An 18,548-nucleotide genomic window follows, 5' to 3' on the forward strand; every position below is an offset into this window, starting at 1 on the left:
GAAGCTCATATATTAATGGCATTTATTAAAAGTGGTTAAACACAATGTTTGTTGAAGTGACAAAAGGGGTAATGGATAAATCCATAATGTTAACTTTAATTTATAATGAGGTTCAGCTGACCTCAGTTAGTTCTGTATTTAGTCTTTTGCCTTTATTAGACTTAGAGTTAGGGTTAGGCTTAGGCCTTTAACTCTACAGAGGAAGGTTCTAGAACTTTGATTCTACAACTGAGGGACTCTGCTTGACGAGACCTTTCCGTGGACACCTCATTTACTTGGATTGGAGCAAGCATGAGCGACTTCACCTTTGGGGCTCTAGGCGTCAGGCCTTTGGGCAGGGAAATGGCCTCAGACAACAGGATTGGAAGCAGTCAGAGCTCTGGTTCCTGCATATGTAAAGGGGTCTGCTCTACCATTGTAGAAACTTTGGACCCCATCTCGATCGCACCTTGCGTTCCTGAGATAAAGCCCAAAGGTCACCAAAGGTCAAGACAAGATGGCTGCCTGAAGTAAATGTGCAAAATGGGCTGTAGCTCAGCCATCTTTTAAGCTAGCGGTATGTAACTTAACGTGTCGGAAACTGATATTATGAGGATGTGGTGTGTGAAATTTCAGCCCTCTAGCACAATGCTAAGAGCATTTAAATGTCACCCTCTCTATATAAAATGTATATATATGCAATCCGGTTTCACAGATCTTCGTGCATTAACACCACTAAGTGTTTTTTGTATTTGTCTTTATTTTACTTTTCATCTGCAATCAAGATTCAGAAAAAAAACACACTTCTTTATTTATATTCAGTCATTATATTGTAGATAGGTTGATAGACTGTGATGACTTGATATCAGATATCTAACCTACCAACCATAGCAACACTTATCAGTACTACCTTAATCATCTGTGTATACATGCTGAGTTTTGACAGGACTGTGTCTCATTTCTATTTCTTAAAGCTGAAATGTGTGACTAAATTTTGTCATGTCGCTAATCACATTCAGGATGTTGTCCCTTTAAGAAAGTGTGTAAACATCCCCTTGCTGTGCAGAGCCTTACCCTGGATTTCCAGTGGATGTGTATCTGCACCGAAACTGCTCAGCTGCGTAACTTCAGCGCAATCTGCAGTCCATCAATCCCCACCACCTCCGGTTATGCTGCACATCTGTTGCAGCAAAGACTCAGGAGATCTCGCTAATTCACGTGTAATTGCGCGATATAGTATATATGTGATTCAACCATGGATAAATGCATTATTTATATGTGAAATACGATTTTAAAAGTGCTCGGATCAAGCCACCCATGGTATCAACGGAAAGGTCTGGTCCCCTCGAGTATACTACTTAATAATACGTGTTTTGTCTTTCCTCTTCCCGTCGTTCTCGTTTCCTTTCTCTCTTCTCTCTCCGCTCTCTTTTCTTTCTCATCCTCTTTCTTCTCCATCTCCCTCAAATAGGCCAACAGGTCCACTTCACTACTCCTCTTCCTCCTGTTGTCTCCTTCTGGAGGAGAGCCCACTGTAAAACGGACGTGATGAGGTGGGGCACGGCTATACTGGATTGTTGGCCCAACTCCTCATCCATTGCCTCAAACCACTTCCAGGTGGCAGCAGTGGTCTCTCCTTCCTCTGTACTAACCCCTGTCCTGGGCGTCTTCAGGACATAACATTCTGTTTAATTTAAAATAACATTATATCTGATTGTGTTTAAGAGAGAAGATGACATTAAAAGGCTTTTTAATAGACATTGTTAGATACATCTTAAATAGCAGTTAATTGGTACACGGAGAATATGTAATCAAGTATGAAACATTAGGAAGTTGTTCAAAATAAATCTCCAGGATCAGCCAATCATCAAAGCTGGCTCTACACTTCCATTGTCTATAAGCACAACCTATGAAAGAAAGCAGAAAAACACTCCTAAAATGTAAAAATATACTCAAAAGCAAACACAATAAATGCATGTGAATGTTTTGGTATACAGAAGAAAGAGAGAAAGACGAATTGGACAGAAGAGGTGAAAGAGAATTGTGTAAAGATAATTAGATGACATTTTAAAAAAGCATCAGACACAGACCTTCCTGAGACTGTATCAGTCTCCTTATGGAGCGCAGTTCATGCAGAATAGCCTTCAAAGTTCCCTTGCAGTTACACAAACAGCAGGAGGATTCTGCTGACACGGCAAGAGGAACGGCATCTCTTGAATCAATACTTTTATACGTTATTCAAATCTCACTTAAATGCAGGGTCCACAGGGTGATAAACACAAGTATTTTATTGATTAATTTGTGAGTGGGCTGTGTTCTTTGTAAACACTTATACAGTAAAAGACTTCATGTATAAAGCTCTAGATCAGAGGTGGGCAACTGTTATGACAGTAGGGCCAAAAAATGTCACTGCATCTGAAGCGAGGGCCACATTATCAACATTCATGTTGTTGTCTTGTGTATTTTTCTGTCAATTTGGGTTTTTTGTAGTTGTTTTTTGTGTTATGAGTCATTTTGGTTTTTAGAGTCATTTTGTTGTCATTTTGTAGATTTCTCTTGTCATTTTGTGTTTCTTTTTGTTGTTGTTTCTGTAATTTGGTATGTTAATTTGGCTGCCGCACAAAATTAGCTATTTTTTTTTTTTTTGTGCTTTTCACTGTATTTTTTTGCTCATTTTTTCATGTGTATTTTTTGCTATCTTTTGTGTGTTTTTGAAGTCATTTTGTGGATTTTCCAGTCAATCTGTTTTTTTCTTGTCATTTTTGTGTATTTTTGTTGTCATCCTGTAAATTTTTCCAGTATTTGGTGTTTCTTTGCTGTCGCTTCTATAATTTTGTATGTTTTTTTAAGTCATTTTGTGAATGGACTTTGGGGGCTGAAAAAAAATGAAAGTGAGTGCCGTACGTTGCCCCCAGGCTGCCAGTTACCAACATCTGCTCTAGATAAAGAGAAAATGTTTAAAAACTGAGTTTGTGTTCTTCCCACATACCATTATTTCTATTCACTTTCATTAAGTCCTCTTTGGGTTTTGAACAGGTGCTGTTAAAGCCACATTCTGAGCCGTTTGGGATGTAGAATAATTGTGAATTTATCAGTAGCAGTAGTAGTTTTAATATTTCAGTTAATTTTTTGCAGGCACCTTTTCTGTAAGTCAATTGTATTTAAAATACACTAAAATTAAAGAGCGAATGTTATTTAACTGTTGAACATTGTCATAATTTTATTTATTTATATATTTTTTTAAATTGAAAAAAAAAAATGTTTATGGTCTTGGTCTTGGTCTTGGCTTGTCTCGGTCTTGGTCTTGACTCGGTCTCGGATCCCTAAAGTCTTGGTCTCGGTGCATTCTGGTCTCGGGCAAGTCTTCGTCTCGGATAGTGTGGTCTTGAACACAACGCTAGTATTTAGTGAAGTCTGCACGTCAGGGAACACAGGATATGTTAAAAAAAAAAACATTCAGCTTATATTGTTTTAATTGTTATGGATTAATGCAGTGACACAAATCAGGAGCTTTTATGGCCAACAAATCTGGATTATTCTCAGATAAACAAATGAAGGATGAGGAGCTAAAAGAGATTAATATGGAGCCAAATTAGGGCCAAATGTTTTGCACTTGAATAAAATAAAAAATTAAAACTGATAATTTATGTGTTGGTCTTGAATACTGAAAAATGCTACAGTGTATCTGATATGTCCATTCCCTTTACAACAGGTTTCAGAGTTTGGTCCGCATTGCTGGTAGTAAATGGAACTTGTTTCCAGTGAGGGTTGGACTCTGCAAGGGCTGCCGTATATCACCGATTCTGTTCAGTTATTAAACACTTTATGCGGCCTGCGGAACGATACAACGGGTCATCTTTTCTTCTTTCCTGAACCAACAGGACAATATACCTGTTGCCGGTTCCACAGACGTGGGATCTGGAACAATTGCAATAACAAAACATACATCGCTGTCTTAAGAAGATTGCACTTCTTGTAGTGCTGACCTTTGACAGCATGTGAAGACAAATTAAAAAAAAAAAAAAAAAAAACATGGATATTGGCAGTTGGGCAGGGTTGTCCCCAGGACGGTACAAAGCCGCATGGCCGGAAACCTACACCAGCCCCACGGCGCACTGTTTAACCCCCAAAGCACAACAGGGCATCAAATACACCTCCCAGTGGTTCAGGGGGTAGATCACCACCACAGCCCAAAACGGGGAAGAGGTGGGGGGGCGTCGCCTCCCAGCTGTCGGTGTTGTTGTGGGGCCGTACGGGCTGCTTTGGGCTGTGGTGGGAGGCAACGCCCCCCTCCAACAAGAGAGCCCACCACCTACCACCAGAGCAAGTGCACCCAAGCACACAAGACATTCCCTAGCTACATAGGAGAGTTCCATTGCGGCGGAGCCTCCTGGGTGACATCATCACATCGCTTGTAATTGCTCCTTTGATGCTTTTGGCTCATATCATTCTAATAAACAGTTCTATCTGTTTAGAACTCAGTGGAGTGAGTCAGAGTCAGAGAGAAGATACATTTAAAAGCATCACACAAGGAACACCCGAAGATGGAAGAATTTGAAGATGGCGCTGCCCCCCCCTCTGTGGATCTGGTTCAATGTAACACTTGCAAAAGACGATTTCTCCCCAAAGTTTGGGAGAAGCATACTATCATCTGCCAAAAGGTAACGGCTAAAAAGAGAAAGGTTTTTGATTCCCGCAGGCAGAGATTAAGAGGAACTGAAATCTCCGTCCTGAAACCAACCAAACCAAAGGACAAATCTCCCAAAAAGCCGTCCAATTGGCACAAGAACCACAAAAATGTCATTTCTACTATTCAACCAGCAAATATTGTCACTGCAGCCATGAAAGATGGAAGACCGCTGCCTCCGCCCCCACCTCCCACCTATGACCCAGACAATATCCAGTGTCCTTACTGTCAGCGGAGGTTCAATGAAAGTGCAGCAGACAGACACATTAAGTTCTGCAAGGAGCAACATGCACGAATGCCCAACAAAGGCAAGCCTGGAGGAGCCAAGAAGCTTGCAGGTTCCACGACTTATAGGACTCCTGCTGCTGTGAAAAAAACCAACACTGCTATCGTAGCATGTGTCCCTTCAGCTTCCACTCGCATGCCTCCGCAATCAGGCGTCAGACAGCAGTCTGGAATTCTATACCCTCAGGCTTCCTCAGCGGGATCAATGAGGAGTGCCGGCCTCACAAGCCCACCATCAGGAGCGGCAAACAAACCTCAGGTAATGAGCAAGAACCACAAGAATTTAAATTTTACTATTCGAGCAGCAAAGACTGTCACTGCAGCCATGAAGGATGAAAAACCGCTGCCTCCACCCCCACCTCCCACCAATGACCCAGACTATATCCAGTGTCCTTACTGTCAGCGGAGGTTCAATGAAAGTGCAGCAGACAGACACAATAAGATCTACAAGGAGCAACATGCACAAATGCCCAACAAAGGCAAGCCTGGAGAAGCCAAGAATCTTGCAGGTTCCACGACGTACAAGCCTCCTGCTGCTACGAAAAAAACCAACACTCCTATGATATCACGCATCCCTATAGCGGTCTTTCGCATACCTCAGAGATCAAGCATCAGACCGCAGTCTGGAATCCCCAACCCTAAGGCTTCCTCAGCGGGATCAATGAGGAGCGCCGGCCTCATAAGCCCACCATCAGGAGCAGCAAACAAACCTCAGGTAATGAGTTCTGGTTACGGAGCAGAATTTGAAGATGGCGCTGCCCCCCCCCTCTGTGGATCTTGTTCAATGTAACACTTGTAAAAGACGATTCTTCCCCAAAGTTTGGGAGAAGCATATCGTAATATGTCAAAAGTTAATGACTAAAAAGAGAAAGGTTTTCGACTCCCGCAAGCAGAGAACAGGAGGAAAATGAAATCTCTGCCCTGAAACCAACCAAACCGAAGGCCGAACCTCCCAAAAAGCCGTCTAATTGGCGCAAGAACCACATATCTAGTAATAACAGCAACATTGCGAACAACATCAGCAAGTACTGTCATTTGTGTGGAACCAGATACCTGGTGCAGTTGGCCAAGTTCTGCTGCAAATATGGGATGAGGAGGATGTGAATGTGACATGACCTCAGGAGAACAACAAAGACACACTCCGGTTGGGAAGAGATCCATCTTTTTTTCATGTGCAGGTGGAAACCAAAGATGCAAACGGATGAAATGTTACATTTTCATGCTAAATAGGACATAAGTCATCTGATGACCCCCATCCTGGATTTTGCAACCATTTATATGAGTTTTAATGAATAAATGGGATCAAAGTGTCAAAATGTACCTGTTTTTAAATGACTTGTACTCCAGATCTTTCAAAGATTAAACAGTATAAAGACATGGAGAAAAATGCCACAAAGACCATTTTATTAATCACGAGCACTAACATCTTGTACCACTTTTGACTTCTCCCTTCATTAAACTGCAGATTTCCATTTCTCCTTTGGACAAATCAGTAGATGAGCCAGGTGTTTCCGGTTCCTGTAAAACATGGAGAATCATTGTCCTCCGATTCAAAAAAGATAGGTGACTTAGTTACCAACTGATCATTGAAGATCACTGTGGTTTGTTCCTTGGTTCATGCTGAGGTCACCACCTGGTCATTAGTCAGTTGTGTAAATGCACATTGTTAGCCTGTGTGTTTCTCCAGCCTAAAAAGCAATAGTCTGTGATGGCTTGACATACTTTCAAATAGCTGGAAAACATGTGTGTCTGTTGATATAATAATTATGTCAGACTGATGTACACTGGTGACAATGGTGTTCATATAAACACACACATAATGACTGTAGAGCTTCTCTTGGACCACATCGCTACAGCCAAAGTCAATTATTCGGATTGAGAGTGTTCCTTTGTGGAGGGAAACCAGGATGTTCTCTCCCTTTATGTCTCGGTGAAGGATCCCGTTCCTATGCATGAGCACGGCAGCATGGACGAGCTGTTTAAAGATTATCTGTAACACAAGAAGACAGAAAACAGTGAAAACATAAAAGTTTTGTTACATTTTGTCTGTCCATTTACAAGGCAACTGCGTTTTGGTGCTTGAAAACGGAATTTAAAAAAAATGGGCTCCAGAATGGAAATTTTTGAAAAGTCTTTCCTCTTCGTCTGCGTGCAAACAGGGAACAGACACTTCCTGTGTTGGACATGTTCACTGAGGCTGCAGAACCTCAGAGTGAGGAACATTGTTGTTTATAATGATCTTGAGGATCACTTTAAGATAATGAGTTCACTGTCTATGTTCAATTATTATTATTGTTTTTTTTTTTTTTTTTTAAACAAAATGTTTTGCACCTATTGAAACATAAGTTGATAAGCTGATGAATACTGCTGTTACTGAGTTGTTTCTATTGTGTTTTTTTATAATGCTCTGTGGGGATGAGTTCCAATAAGCAGTTCCATTTTTAGTTGTTAAAATAAATGTTTATGCTTTGTATTGCATTGCATATGTTTTAAGACAGCCAAGAACAAACAAATATCATCATGTGTGGAGAGCAGCTCTCTAAGTGCGCCACGCACTGATTTGAATAGTGTCGACAGCAATGGGTTCAGGCTTAAAGTGTGGTCAGCTTCATTCTGGTTCGTACGGGTTGGGGATGTCACGGGCCAGGTCAGGTCTAACTACGTACGTCTGATTTTAGCTCTACTATTAGTCATTTTCAGAGGAAGAGTCTCTGCAAAAACACACCTCCATCTATTGGCCTGGCATGTATACTACATTGTTTTTGATGTTTCCCGCAGTCTCATGTAAACAGAAATCTTTTTCAAAACGTTGTCATTTGAATGCAGAACTTCTTGGAAAGGACACGTTTGGAGAAATGCTGATGAATACTGTACTGACCTTTGCCTCATGCTCAGGGATCTGTCCCTCTCTCAAATCCAAGAACTGAATAATGTTCATGGCTTCCAAGGGTTGCTCCATGACGATCAGGACTTCCTTCCGTAGCACGTTCACATCCAACAGGCCGATGATGGCACGGTTTGCTTCATTGCCATTGGAGAGGAGGCCGGCCGCCTGAGCCATAAAGACCACCTCTGGTACCTCCTTGTAACAATTGCCCTGGCATTTCACCCACATGTACTCCACCATGCTTTTAGGAATATGTTTTATCGCCACCTGCAAGACATAAAACTAGCATTTCATTGGCCTGTTCTGGATTTTTAAAGCCTCAATTAACTGAAATTGTGTATCACGTGTTTCTGAGAGGCATTTTTGGGTTTTTCTGAGTATTTTTGTAACATTTCCCGCGGTAGTATCAAAACCTGATTTGTCATTTTGATTTATCTTATTATATTTACGCAGCAAAGTACTGGTTATTCTCAAAGCTAAGGATAAATTGCCATAAATTACTGCTTAGAATTGAATAAATAACAATAAATAGATAGATGTGCTCTATTAATCCTCAAGGGGGAAGTTCAGGTAATCTGTAATCTTGATTTGATCTAATCAATCACCAACGAATATAATCAATCATGGTGACAGTGTGCTGTGAGGTTACAACGTGTTTTTAAAGGCTACACTTTAACTGTGTATAAAATGTGTTTCTTTTGAAAATGAACCGATTCAAAGTTCTTTGAAGGTGTCTTACACCAAACTGTACTACAGTCGCTTAAATCGCCCGTGATAAGTCGCTTTACCTTTTTGGTCGCCATATCGCTTCATCACTCACGTGATGTGATGACCAGGGAATAGTATGTGTCTCCTGCTGCAGCCTTCTTGCTGCAGTGGGAAAGAGGCCTACAGCCTCCGGCTGTACAGACAGTAACGGCCAGAGAAGTTGTTGCTTGAAGTCTCTTGAAAAGTTCAAATTTTTAAACTTTGAGTGACTTCCAGCAACTTAGGATGCGCGCCAAAGTAGCTGGAATTACGCGTCGCATCGCTTGAAAGGAGGTTGCTTGACGTTGCGTCATTTACATTGATTTTGAATGTAATCTAGTCGCCAGAGTTGCTCAAGCCACATTTTGGTGTGAACGCACCTTAAAGCCAAAGTTATTGATCTTATCTTAAATGTGTGGGAGAAGGTTGGAAACGTAAAAGCTGTAAACTTAAACTTACGGGTTTGGAGTCAGAGCGCCGTTTTCCTGCAAAGACGTATCCGAAACCGCCTTCGCCGAACATATTTAACTGATGGTATTTGGCTTTAAAGTCCTCTGCAAACACAGACAAAGATTGGTTAAAAGTGAGCAGATCTTATTCTTAAGAATACACACAACAAGGCTTGTTTGGTTTGTTTGATCTTACTTTTGTTCCTGTGGACTTTGAAAGGGTTGTCAAAGCTGATTATTGGTTCTGAGGAAGAGGATGGTGGAGTCCAATTGAAGAAAACACTGTCAGACCAGTTCAGGGACATCGGGGCTGGGTAAGATGTCCCAACGCTTTGGGATTCCTCTGTTTGAACTTTACACAATGACCTTCTGGCTATAAGAATTTTTAGGGCTTTCTTCACCTTGAGGTCATCGCTTTCTAAGCAGCTTCTCTTATTTTGTGTTTCATCCTGTTCCTCAGCCTTCTGTTTCCTTCTGGTTCTGGGTGGTACCAGCTCTTCCTCAGCCTTCCGTTTCCTTGTGGTTCTGGTTGGTACCAGCAGGTTCCTTGGTTCATGCTGAGGTCACCACCTGGTCATTAGTCAGTTGTGTAAATGCACATTGTTAGTCTGTGTTTCTCCAGCCTAAAAAGCAATAGTCTGTGATGGCTTGACATACTTTCAAATAGCTGGAAAACATTTGTGTCTGTTGATATAATAATTATGTTAGACTGATGTATACTGGTGACAATGGTGTTCATATAAACACATGTCCCCAGTTTGGTGTAACCAGAATATGTGTATGTGTGTTAAAGGGTCCCCAATTTCATGTATAGGTTTGTACATTGTGACAATGGTGTTCATATAAACGCATGTCCCCAATTTGGTGTAATCAGAATGTGTGTGTGTGTGTGTGTGTGTGTGTGTGTGTGTGTGTGTGTGTGTGTGTGTGTGTGTGTGTGTGTGTGTGTGTGTGTGTGTGTGCTAAAGTGTCCCCAGTTTTATAGAAGCTCATATATTAATGGCATTTATTAAAAATGGTTAAACACAATGTTTGTTGAAGTGACAAAAGGGGTAATGGATAAATCCATAATGTTAACTTTAATTTATAATGAGGTTCAGCTGACCTCAGTTAGTTCTGTATTTAGTCTTTTGCCTTTATTAGACTTAGAGTTAGGGTTAGGCTTAGGCCTTTAACTCTACAGAGGAAGGTTCTAGAACTTTGATTCTACAACTGAGGGACTCTGCTTGACGAGACCTTTCCGTGGACACCTCATTTACTTGGATTGGAGCAAGCATGAGCGACTTCACCTTTGGGGCTCTAGGCGTCAGGCCTTTGGGCAGGGAAATGGCCTCAGACAACAGGATTGGAAGCAGTCAGAGCTCTGGTTCCTGCATATGTAAAGGGGTCTGCTCTACCATTGTAGAAACTTTGGACCCCATCTCGATCGCACCTTGCGTTCCTGAGATAAAGCCCAAAGGTCACCAAAGGTCAAGACAAGATGGCTGCCTGAAGTAAATGTGCAAAATGGGCTGTAGCTCAGCCATCTTTTAAGCTAGCGGTATGTAACTTAACGTGTCGGAAACTGATATTATGAGGATGTGGTGTGTGAAATTTCAGCCCTCTAGCACAATGCTAAGAGCATTTAAATGTCACCCTCTCTATATAAAATGTATATATATGCAATCCGGTTTCACAGATCTTCGTGCATTAACACCACTAAGTGTTTTTTGTATTTGTCTTTATTTTACTTTTCATCTGCAATCAAGATTCAGAAAAAAAACACACTTCTTTATTTATATTCAGTCATTATATTGTAGATAGGTTGATAGACTGTGATGACTTGATATCAGATATCTAACCTACCAACCATAGCAACACTTATCAGTACTACCTTAATCATCTGTGTATACATGCTGAGTTTTGACAGGACTGTGTCTCATTTCTATTTCTTAAAGCTGAAATGTGTGACTAAATTTTGTCATGTCGCTAATCACATTCAGGATGTTGTCCCTTTAAGAAAGTGTGTAAACATCCCCTTGCTGTGCAGAGCCTTACCCTGGATTTCCAGTGGATGTGTATCTGCACCGAAACTGCTCAGCTGCGTAACTTCAGCGCAATCTGCAGTCCATCAATCCCCACCACCTCCGGTTATGCTGCACATCTGTTGCAGCAAAGACTCAGGAGATCTCGCTAATTCACGTGTAATTGCGCGATATATATATGTGATTCAACCATGGATAAATGCATTATTTATATGTGAAATACGATTTTAAAAGTGCTCGGATCAAGCCACCCATGGTATCAACGGAAAGGTCTGGTCCCCTCGAGTATACTACTTAATAATACGTGTTTTGTCTTTCCTCTTCCCGTCGTTCTCGTTTCCTTTCTCTCTTCTCTCTCCGCTCTCTTTTTTTTCTCATCCTCTTTCTTCTCCATCTCCCTCAAATAGGCCAACAGGTCCACTTCACTACTCCTCTTCCTCCTGTTGTCTTCTTCTGGAGGAGAGCCCACTGTAAAACGGACGTGATGAGGTGGGGCACGGCTATACTGGATTGTTGGCCCAACTCCTCATCCATTGCCTCAAACCACTTCCAGGTGGCAGCAGTGGTCTCTCCTTCCTCTGTACTAACCCCTGTCCTGGGCGTCTTCAGGACATAACATTCTGTTTAATTTAAAATAACATTGTCTGATTGTGTTTAAGAGAGAAGATGACATTAAAAGGCTTTTTAATAGACATTGTTAGATACATCTTAAATAGCAGTTAATTGGTACACAGAGAATATGTAATCAAGTATGAAACATTAGGAAGTTGTTCAAAATAAATCTACAGGATCAGCCAATCATCAAAGCTGGCTCCAGACTTCCATTGTCTATAAGCACAACCTATGAAAGAAAGCAGAAAAACACTCCTAAAATGTAAAAATATACTCAAAAGCAAACACAATAAATGCATGTGAATGTTTTGGTATACAGAAGAAAGAGAGAAAGACGAATTGGACAGAAGAGGTGAAAGAGAATTGTGTAAAGATAATTAGATGACATTTTAAAAAAGCATCAGACACAGACCTTCCTGAGACTGTATCAGTCTCCTTGTGGAGCGCAGTTCATGCAGAATAGCCTTCAAAGTTCCCTTGCAGTTACACAAACAGCAGGAGGATTCTGCTGACACGGCAAGAGGAACGGCATCTCTTGAATCAATACTTTTATACGTTATTCAAATCTCACTTAAATGCAGGGTCCACAGGGTGATAAACACAAGTATTTTATTGATTAATTTGTGAGTGGGCTGTGTTCTTTGTAAACACTTATACAGTAAAAGACTTCATGTATAAAGCTCTAGATCAGAGGTGGACAACTGTTATGACAGTAGGGCCAAAAAATGTCACTGCATCTGAAGCGAGGGCCACATTATCAACATTCATGTTGTTGTCTTGTGTATTTTTCTGTCAATTTGGGTTTTTTGTAGTTGTTTTTTGTGTTATGAGTCATTTTGGTTTTTAGAGTCATTTTGTTGTCATTTTGTAGATTTCTCTGTCATTTTGTGTTTCTTTGTTGTTGTTTCTGTAATTTGGTATGTTAATTTGGCTGCCGCACAAAATTAGCTATTTTTTTCTTTTTTTGTGCTTTTCACTGTATTTTTTTGCTCATTTTTTCATGTGTATTTTTTGCTATCTTTTGTGTGTTTTTGAAGTCATTTTGCGGATTTTCCAGTCAATCTGTTTTTTTCTTGTCATTTTTGTGTATTTTTGTTGTCATCCTGTAAATTTTTCCAGTATTTGGTGTTTCTTTGCTGTCGCTTCTATAATTTTGTATGTTTTTTTAAGTCATTTTGTGAATGGACTTTGGGGGCCGAAAAAAAATGAAAGTGAGTGCCATACGTGGCCCCCAGGCTGCCAGTTACCAACATCTGCTCTAGATAAAGAGAAAATGTTTAAAAACTGAGTTTGTGTTCTTCCCACATACCATTATTTCTATTCACTTTCATTAAGTCCTCTTTGGGTTTTGAACAGGTGCTGTTAAAGCCACATTCTGAGCCGTTTGGGATGTAGAATAATTGTGAATTTATCAGTAGCAGTAGTAGTTTTAATATTTCAGTTAATTTTTTGCAGGCACCTTTTCTGTAAGTCAATTGTATTTAAAATAAACTAAAATTAAAGAGAGAATGTTATTTAACTGTTGAACATTGTCATAATTTTATTTATTTATATATTTTTTTAAATTGAAAAAAAAAATGTTTATGGTCTTGGTCTTGGTCTTGGTCTTGGCTTGTCTCGGTCTTGGTCTTGACTCAGTCTCGGATTCCGAAAGTCTTGGTCTCGGTGCATTCTGGTCTCGGGCAAGTCTTCGTCTCGGATAGTGTGGTCTTGAACACAACGCTAGTATTTCGTGAAGTCTGCACGTCAGGGAACACAGGATTTGTTAAAAAAAAAAACATGCAGCTTATATTGTTTTAATTGTTATGGATTAATGCAGTTACACAAATCAGGAGCTTTTATGGCCAACAAATCTGGATTATTCTCAGATAAACAAATGAAGGATGAGGAGCTAAAAGAGATTAATATGGAGCCAAATTAGGGCCAAATGTTTTGCACTTGAATAAATAAAAAATTAAAACTGATAATTTTATGTGTTGGTCTTGAATACTGAAAAATGCTACAGTGTAGCTGATATGTCCATTCCCTTTACAACAGGTTTCAGAGTTTGGTCCGCATTGCTGGTAGTAAATGGAACTTGTTTCCAGTGAGGTTGGACTCTGCCAGGGCTGCCGTATATCACCGATTCTGTTCAGTTATTAAACACTTTATGCGGCCTGCGGAACGATACAACGGGTCATCTTTTCTTCTTTCCTGAACCAACAGGACAATATACCTGTTGCCGGTTCCACAGACGTGGGATCTGGAACAATTGCAATAACAAAACATACATCGCTGTCTTAAGAAGATTGCACTTCTTGTAGTGCTGACCTTTGACAGCATGTGAAGACAAATTTAAAAAAAAAAAAAACATGGATATTGGCAGTTGGGCAGGGTTGTCCCCAGGACGGTACAAAGCCGCATGGCCGGAAACCTACACCAGCCCCACGGCGCACTGTTTAAAACCCCCAAAGCACAACAGGGCATCAAATACACCTCCCAGTGGTTCAGGGGGTAGATCACCACCACAGCCCAAACGGGGAAGAGGTGGGGGGGCGTCGCCTCCCAGCTGTCGGTGTTGTTGTGGGGCCGTACGGGCTGCTTTGGGCTGTGGTGGGAGGCAACGCCCCCCTCCAACAGAGAGCCCACCACCTACCACCAGAGCAAGTGCACCCAAGCACACAAGACATTCCCTAGCTACATAGGAGAGTTCCATTGCGGCGGAGCCTCCTGGGTGACATCATCACATCGCTTGTATTGCTCCTTGATGCTTTTGGCTCATATCATTCTAATAAACAGTTCTATCTGTTTAGAACTCAGTGGAGTGAGTCAGAGTCAGAGAGAAGATACATTTAAAAGCATACAACAAGGAACACCCGAAGATGGAAGAATTTGAAGATGGCGCTGCCCCCCCTCTGTGGATCTGGTTCAATGTAACACTTGCAAAAGACGATTTCTCTCCCCAAGTTTGGGAGAAGCATACTATCATCTGCCAAAAGGTAACGGCTAAAAAGAGAAAGGTTTTTGATTCCCGCAGGCAGAGATTAAGAGGAACTGAAATCTCCGTCCTGAAACCAACCAAAACCAAAGGACAAATCTCCCAAAAAGCCGTCCAATTGGCACAAGAACCACAAAATGTCATTTCTATACTATTCAACCAGCAAATATGTCACTGCAGCCATGAAAGATGAAGACCGCTGCCTCCGCCCCCACCTCCCACCTATGACCCAGACAATATCCAGTGTCCTTACTGGTCAGCGGAGGTTCAATGAAAGTGCAGCAGACAGACACATTAAGTTCTGCAAGGAGCAACATGCACGAATGCCCAACAAAGGCAAGCCTGGAGGAGCCAAGAAGCTTGCAGGTTCCACGACTTATAGGACTCCTGCTGCTGTGAAAAAAACCAACACTGCTATCGTAGCATGTGTCCCTTCAGCTTCCACTCGCATGCCTCCGCAATCAGGCGTCAGACAGCAGTCCTGGAATTCTATACCCTCAGGCTTCCTCAGCGGGATCAATGAGGAGTGCCGGCCTCACAAGCCCACCATCAGGAGCGGCAAACAAACCTCAGGTAATGAGCAAGAACCACAAGAATTTAAATTTTACTATTCGAGCAGCAAAGACTGTCACTGCAGCCATGAAGGATGAAAAACCGCTGCCTCCACCCCCACCTCCCACCAATGACCCAGACTATATCCAGTGTCCTTACTGTCAGCGGAGGTTCAATGAAAGTGCAGCAGACAGACACAATAAGATCTACAAGGAGCAACATGCACAAATGCCCAACAAAGGCAAGCCTGGAGAAGCCAAGAATCTTGCAGGTTCCACGACGTACAAGCCTCCTGCTGCTACGAAAAAAACCAACACTCCTATGATATCACGCATCCCTATAGCGGTCTTTCGCATACCTCAGAGATCAAGCATCAGACCGCAGTCTGGAATCCCCAACCCTAAGGCTTCCTCAGCGGGATCAATGAGGAGTGCCGGCCTCACAAGCCCACCATCAGGAGCAGCAAACAAACCTCAGGTAATGAGTTCTGGTTACGGAGCAGAATTTGAAGATGGCGCTGCCCCCCCCTCTGTGGATCTTGTTCAATGTAACACTTGTAAAAGACGATTCTTCCCCAAAGTTTGGGAGAAGCATATCGTAATATGTCAAAAGTTAATGACTAAAAAGAGAAAGGTTTTCGACTCCCGCAAGCAGAGAACAGGAGGAAAATGAAATCTCTGCCCTGAAACCAACCAAACCGAAGGCCGAACCTCCCAAAAAGCCGTCTAATTGGCGCAAGAACCACATATCTAGTAATAACAGCAACATTGCGAACAACATCAGCAAGTACTGTCATTTGTGTGGAACCAGATACCTGGTGCAGTTGGCCAAGTTCTGCTGCAAATATGGGATGAGGAGGATGTGAATGTGACATGACCTCAGGAGAACAACAAAGACACACTCCGGTTGGGAAGAGATCCATCTTTTTTTCATGTGCAGGTGGAAACCAAAGATGCAAACGGATGAAATGTTACATTTTCATGCTAAATAGGACATAAGTCATCTGATGACCCCCATCCTGGATTTTGCAACCATTTATATGAGTTTTAATGAATAAATGGGATCAAAGTGTCAAAATGTACCTGTTTTTAAATGACTTGTACTCCAGATCTTTCAAAGATTAAACAGTATAAAGACATGGAGAAAAATGCCACAAAGACCATTTTATTAATCACGAGCACTAACATCTTGTACCACTTTTGACTTCTCCCTTCATTAAACTGCAGATTTCCATTTCTCCTTTGGACAAATCAGTAGATGAGCCAGGTGTTTCCGGTTCCTGTAAAACATGGAGAATCATTGTCCTCCGATTCAAAAAAGATAGGTGACTTAGTTTACCAACTGATCATTGAAGATCACTGTGGTTTGTTCCTTGGTTCATGCTGAGGTCACCACCTGGTCATTAGTCCAGTTGTGTAAATGCACATTGTTAGCCTGTGTGTTTCTCCAGCCTAAAAAGCAATAGTCTGTGATGGCTTGACATACTTTCAAATAGCTGGAAAACATGTGTGTCTGTTGATATAATAATTATGTCAGACTGATGTCACCTGGTGACAATGGTGTTCATATAAACACACACATAATGACTGTAGAGCTTCTCTTGGACCACATCGCTACAGCCAAAGTCAATTATTCGGATTGAGAGTGTTCCTTTGTGGAGGGAAACCAGGATGTTCTCTCCTTTATGTCTCGGTGAAGGATCCCGTTCCTATGCATGAGCACGGCAGCATGGACGAGCTGTTTAAAGATTATCTGTAACACAAGAAGACAGAAAACAGTGAAACATAAAAGTTTTGTTACATTTGTCTGTCCATTTAACAAGGCAACTGCGTTTTGGTGCTTGAAAATGGAATTTAAAAAAAATGGGCTCCAGAATGGAAATTTTGAAAAGTCTTTCCTCTTCGTCTGCGTGCAAACAGGGAACAGACACTTCCTGTGTTGGACATGTTCACTGAGGCTGCAGAACCTCAGAGTGAGGAACATTGTTGTTTATAATGATCTTGAGGATCACTTTAAGATAATGAGTTCACTGTCTATGTTCAATTATTATTATTGTTTTTTTTTTTTTTTAAACAAAATGTTTTGCACCTATTGAAACATAAGTTGATAAGCTGATGAATACTGCTGTTACTGAGTTGTTTCTATTGTGTTTTTTTATAATGCTCTGTGGGGATGAGTTCCAATAAGCAGTTCCATTTTTAGTTGTTAAAATAAATGTTTATGCTTTGTATTGCATTGCATATGTTTTAAGACAGCCAAGAACAAACAAATATCATCATGTGTGGAGAGCAGCTCTCTAAGTGCGCCACGCACTGATTTGAATAGTGTCGACAGCAATGGGTTCAGGCTTAAAGTGTGGGTCAGCTTCATTCTGGTTCGTACGGGTTGGGGATGTCACGGGCCAGGTCAGGTCTAACTACGTACATCTGATTTTAAGCTCTACTATTAGTCATTTTCAGAGGAAGAGTCTCTGCAAAAACACAACCTCCATCTATTGGCCTGGCATGTATACTACATTGTTTTTGATGTTTCCCGCAGTCTCATGTAAACAGAAATCTTTTCAAAACGTTGTCATTTGAATGCAGAACTTCTTGGAAAGGACACGTTTGGAGAAATGCTGATGAATACTGTACTGACCTTTGCCTCATGCTCAGGGATCTGTCCCTCTCTCAAATCCAAGAACTGAATAATGTTCATGGCTTCCAAGGGTTGCTCCATGACGATCAGGACTTCCTTCCGTAGCACGTTCACATCCAACAGGCCGATGATGGCACGGTTTGCTTCATTGCCATTGGAGAGGAGGCCGGCCGCCTGAGCCATAAAGACCACCTCTGGTACCTCCTTGTAACAATTGCCCTGGCATTTCACCCACATGTACTCCACCATGCTTTTAGGAATATGTTTATATCGCCACCTGCAAGACATAAAACTAGCATTTCATTGGCCTGTTCTGGATTTTTAAAGCCTCAATTAACTGAAATTGTGTATCACGTGTTTCTGAGAGGCATTTTTGGGTTTTTCTGAGTATTTTTGTAACATTTCCCGCGGTAGTATCAAAACCTGATTTGTCATTTTGATTTATCTTATTATATTTACGCAGCAAAGTACTGGTTATTCTCAAAGCTAAGGATAAATTGCCATAAATTACTGCTTAGAATTGAATAAATAACAATAAATAGATAGATGTGCTCTATTAATCCTCAAGGGGGAAGTTCAGGTAATCTGTAATCTTGATTTGATCTAATCAATCACCAACGAATATAATCAATCATGGTGACAGTGTGCTGTGAGGTTACAACGTGTTTTTAAAGGCTACACTTTAACTGTGTATAAAATGTGTTTCTTTTGA

The 18,548-nt window shown here is 41.2% G+C and overlaps 3 pseudogenes; all 3 read left to right on the top strand.

Annotated features, from left to right (window-relative positions):
* The first annotated feature begins 4,444 nt into the window (after positions 1–4,444).
* LOC114464239 (zinc finger C2HC domain-containing protein 1A pseudogene) lies at positions 4,445–5,741 on the top strand (annotated as a pseudogene).
* Positions 5,742–14,531: 8,790 nt separating this feature from the next.
* On the top strand, positions 14,532–15,170 carry LOC114464240 (zinc finger C2HC domain-containing protein 1A pseudogene; annotated as a pseudogene).
* Positions 15,171–15,172: 2 nt separating this feature from the next.
* LOC114465784 (zinc finger C2HC domain-containing protein 1A pseudogene) lies at positions 15,173–16,332 on the top strand (annotated as a pseudogene).
* The last annotated feature ends 2,216 nt before the right edge of the window (positions 16,333–18,548 follow it).

Source organism: Gouania willdenowi, chromosome 6 (assembly GCF_900634775.1).
Source record: "Gouania willdenowi chromosome 6, fGouWil2.1, whole genome shotgun sequence".
In the NCBI taxonomy this organism is placed as follows: Eukaryota; Metazoa; Chordata; class Actinopteri; order Blenniiformes; family Gobiesocidae; genus Gouania; species Gouania willdenowi.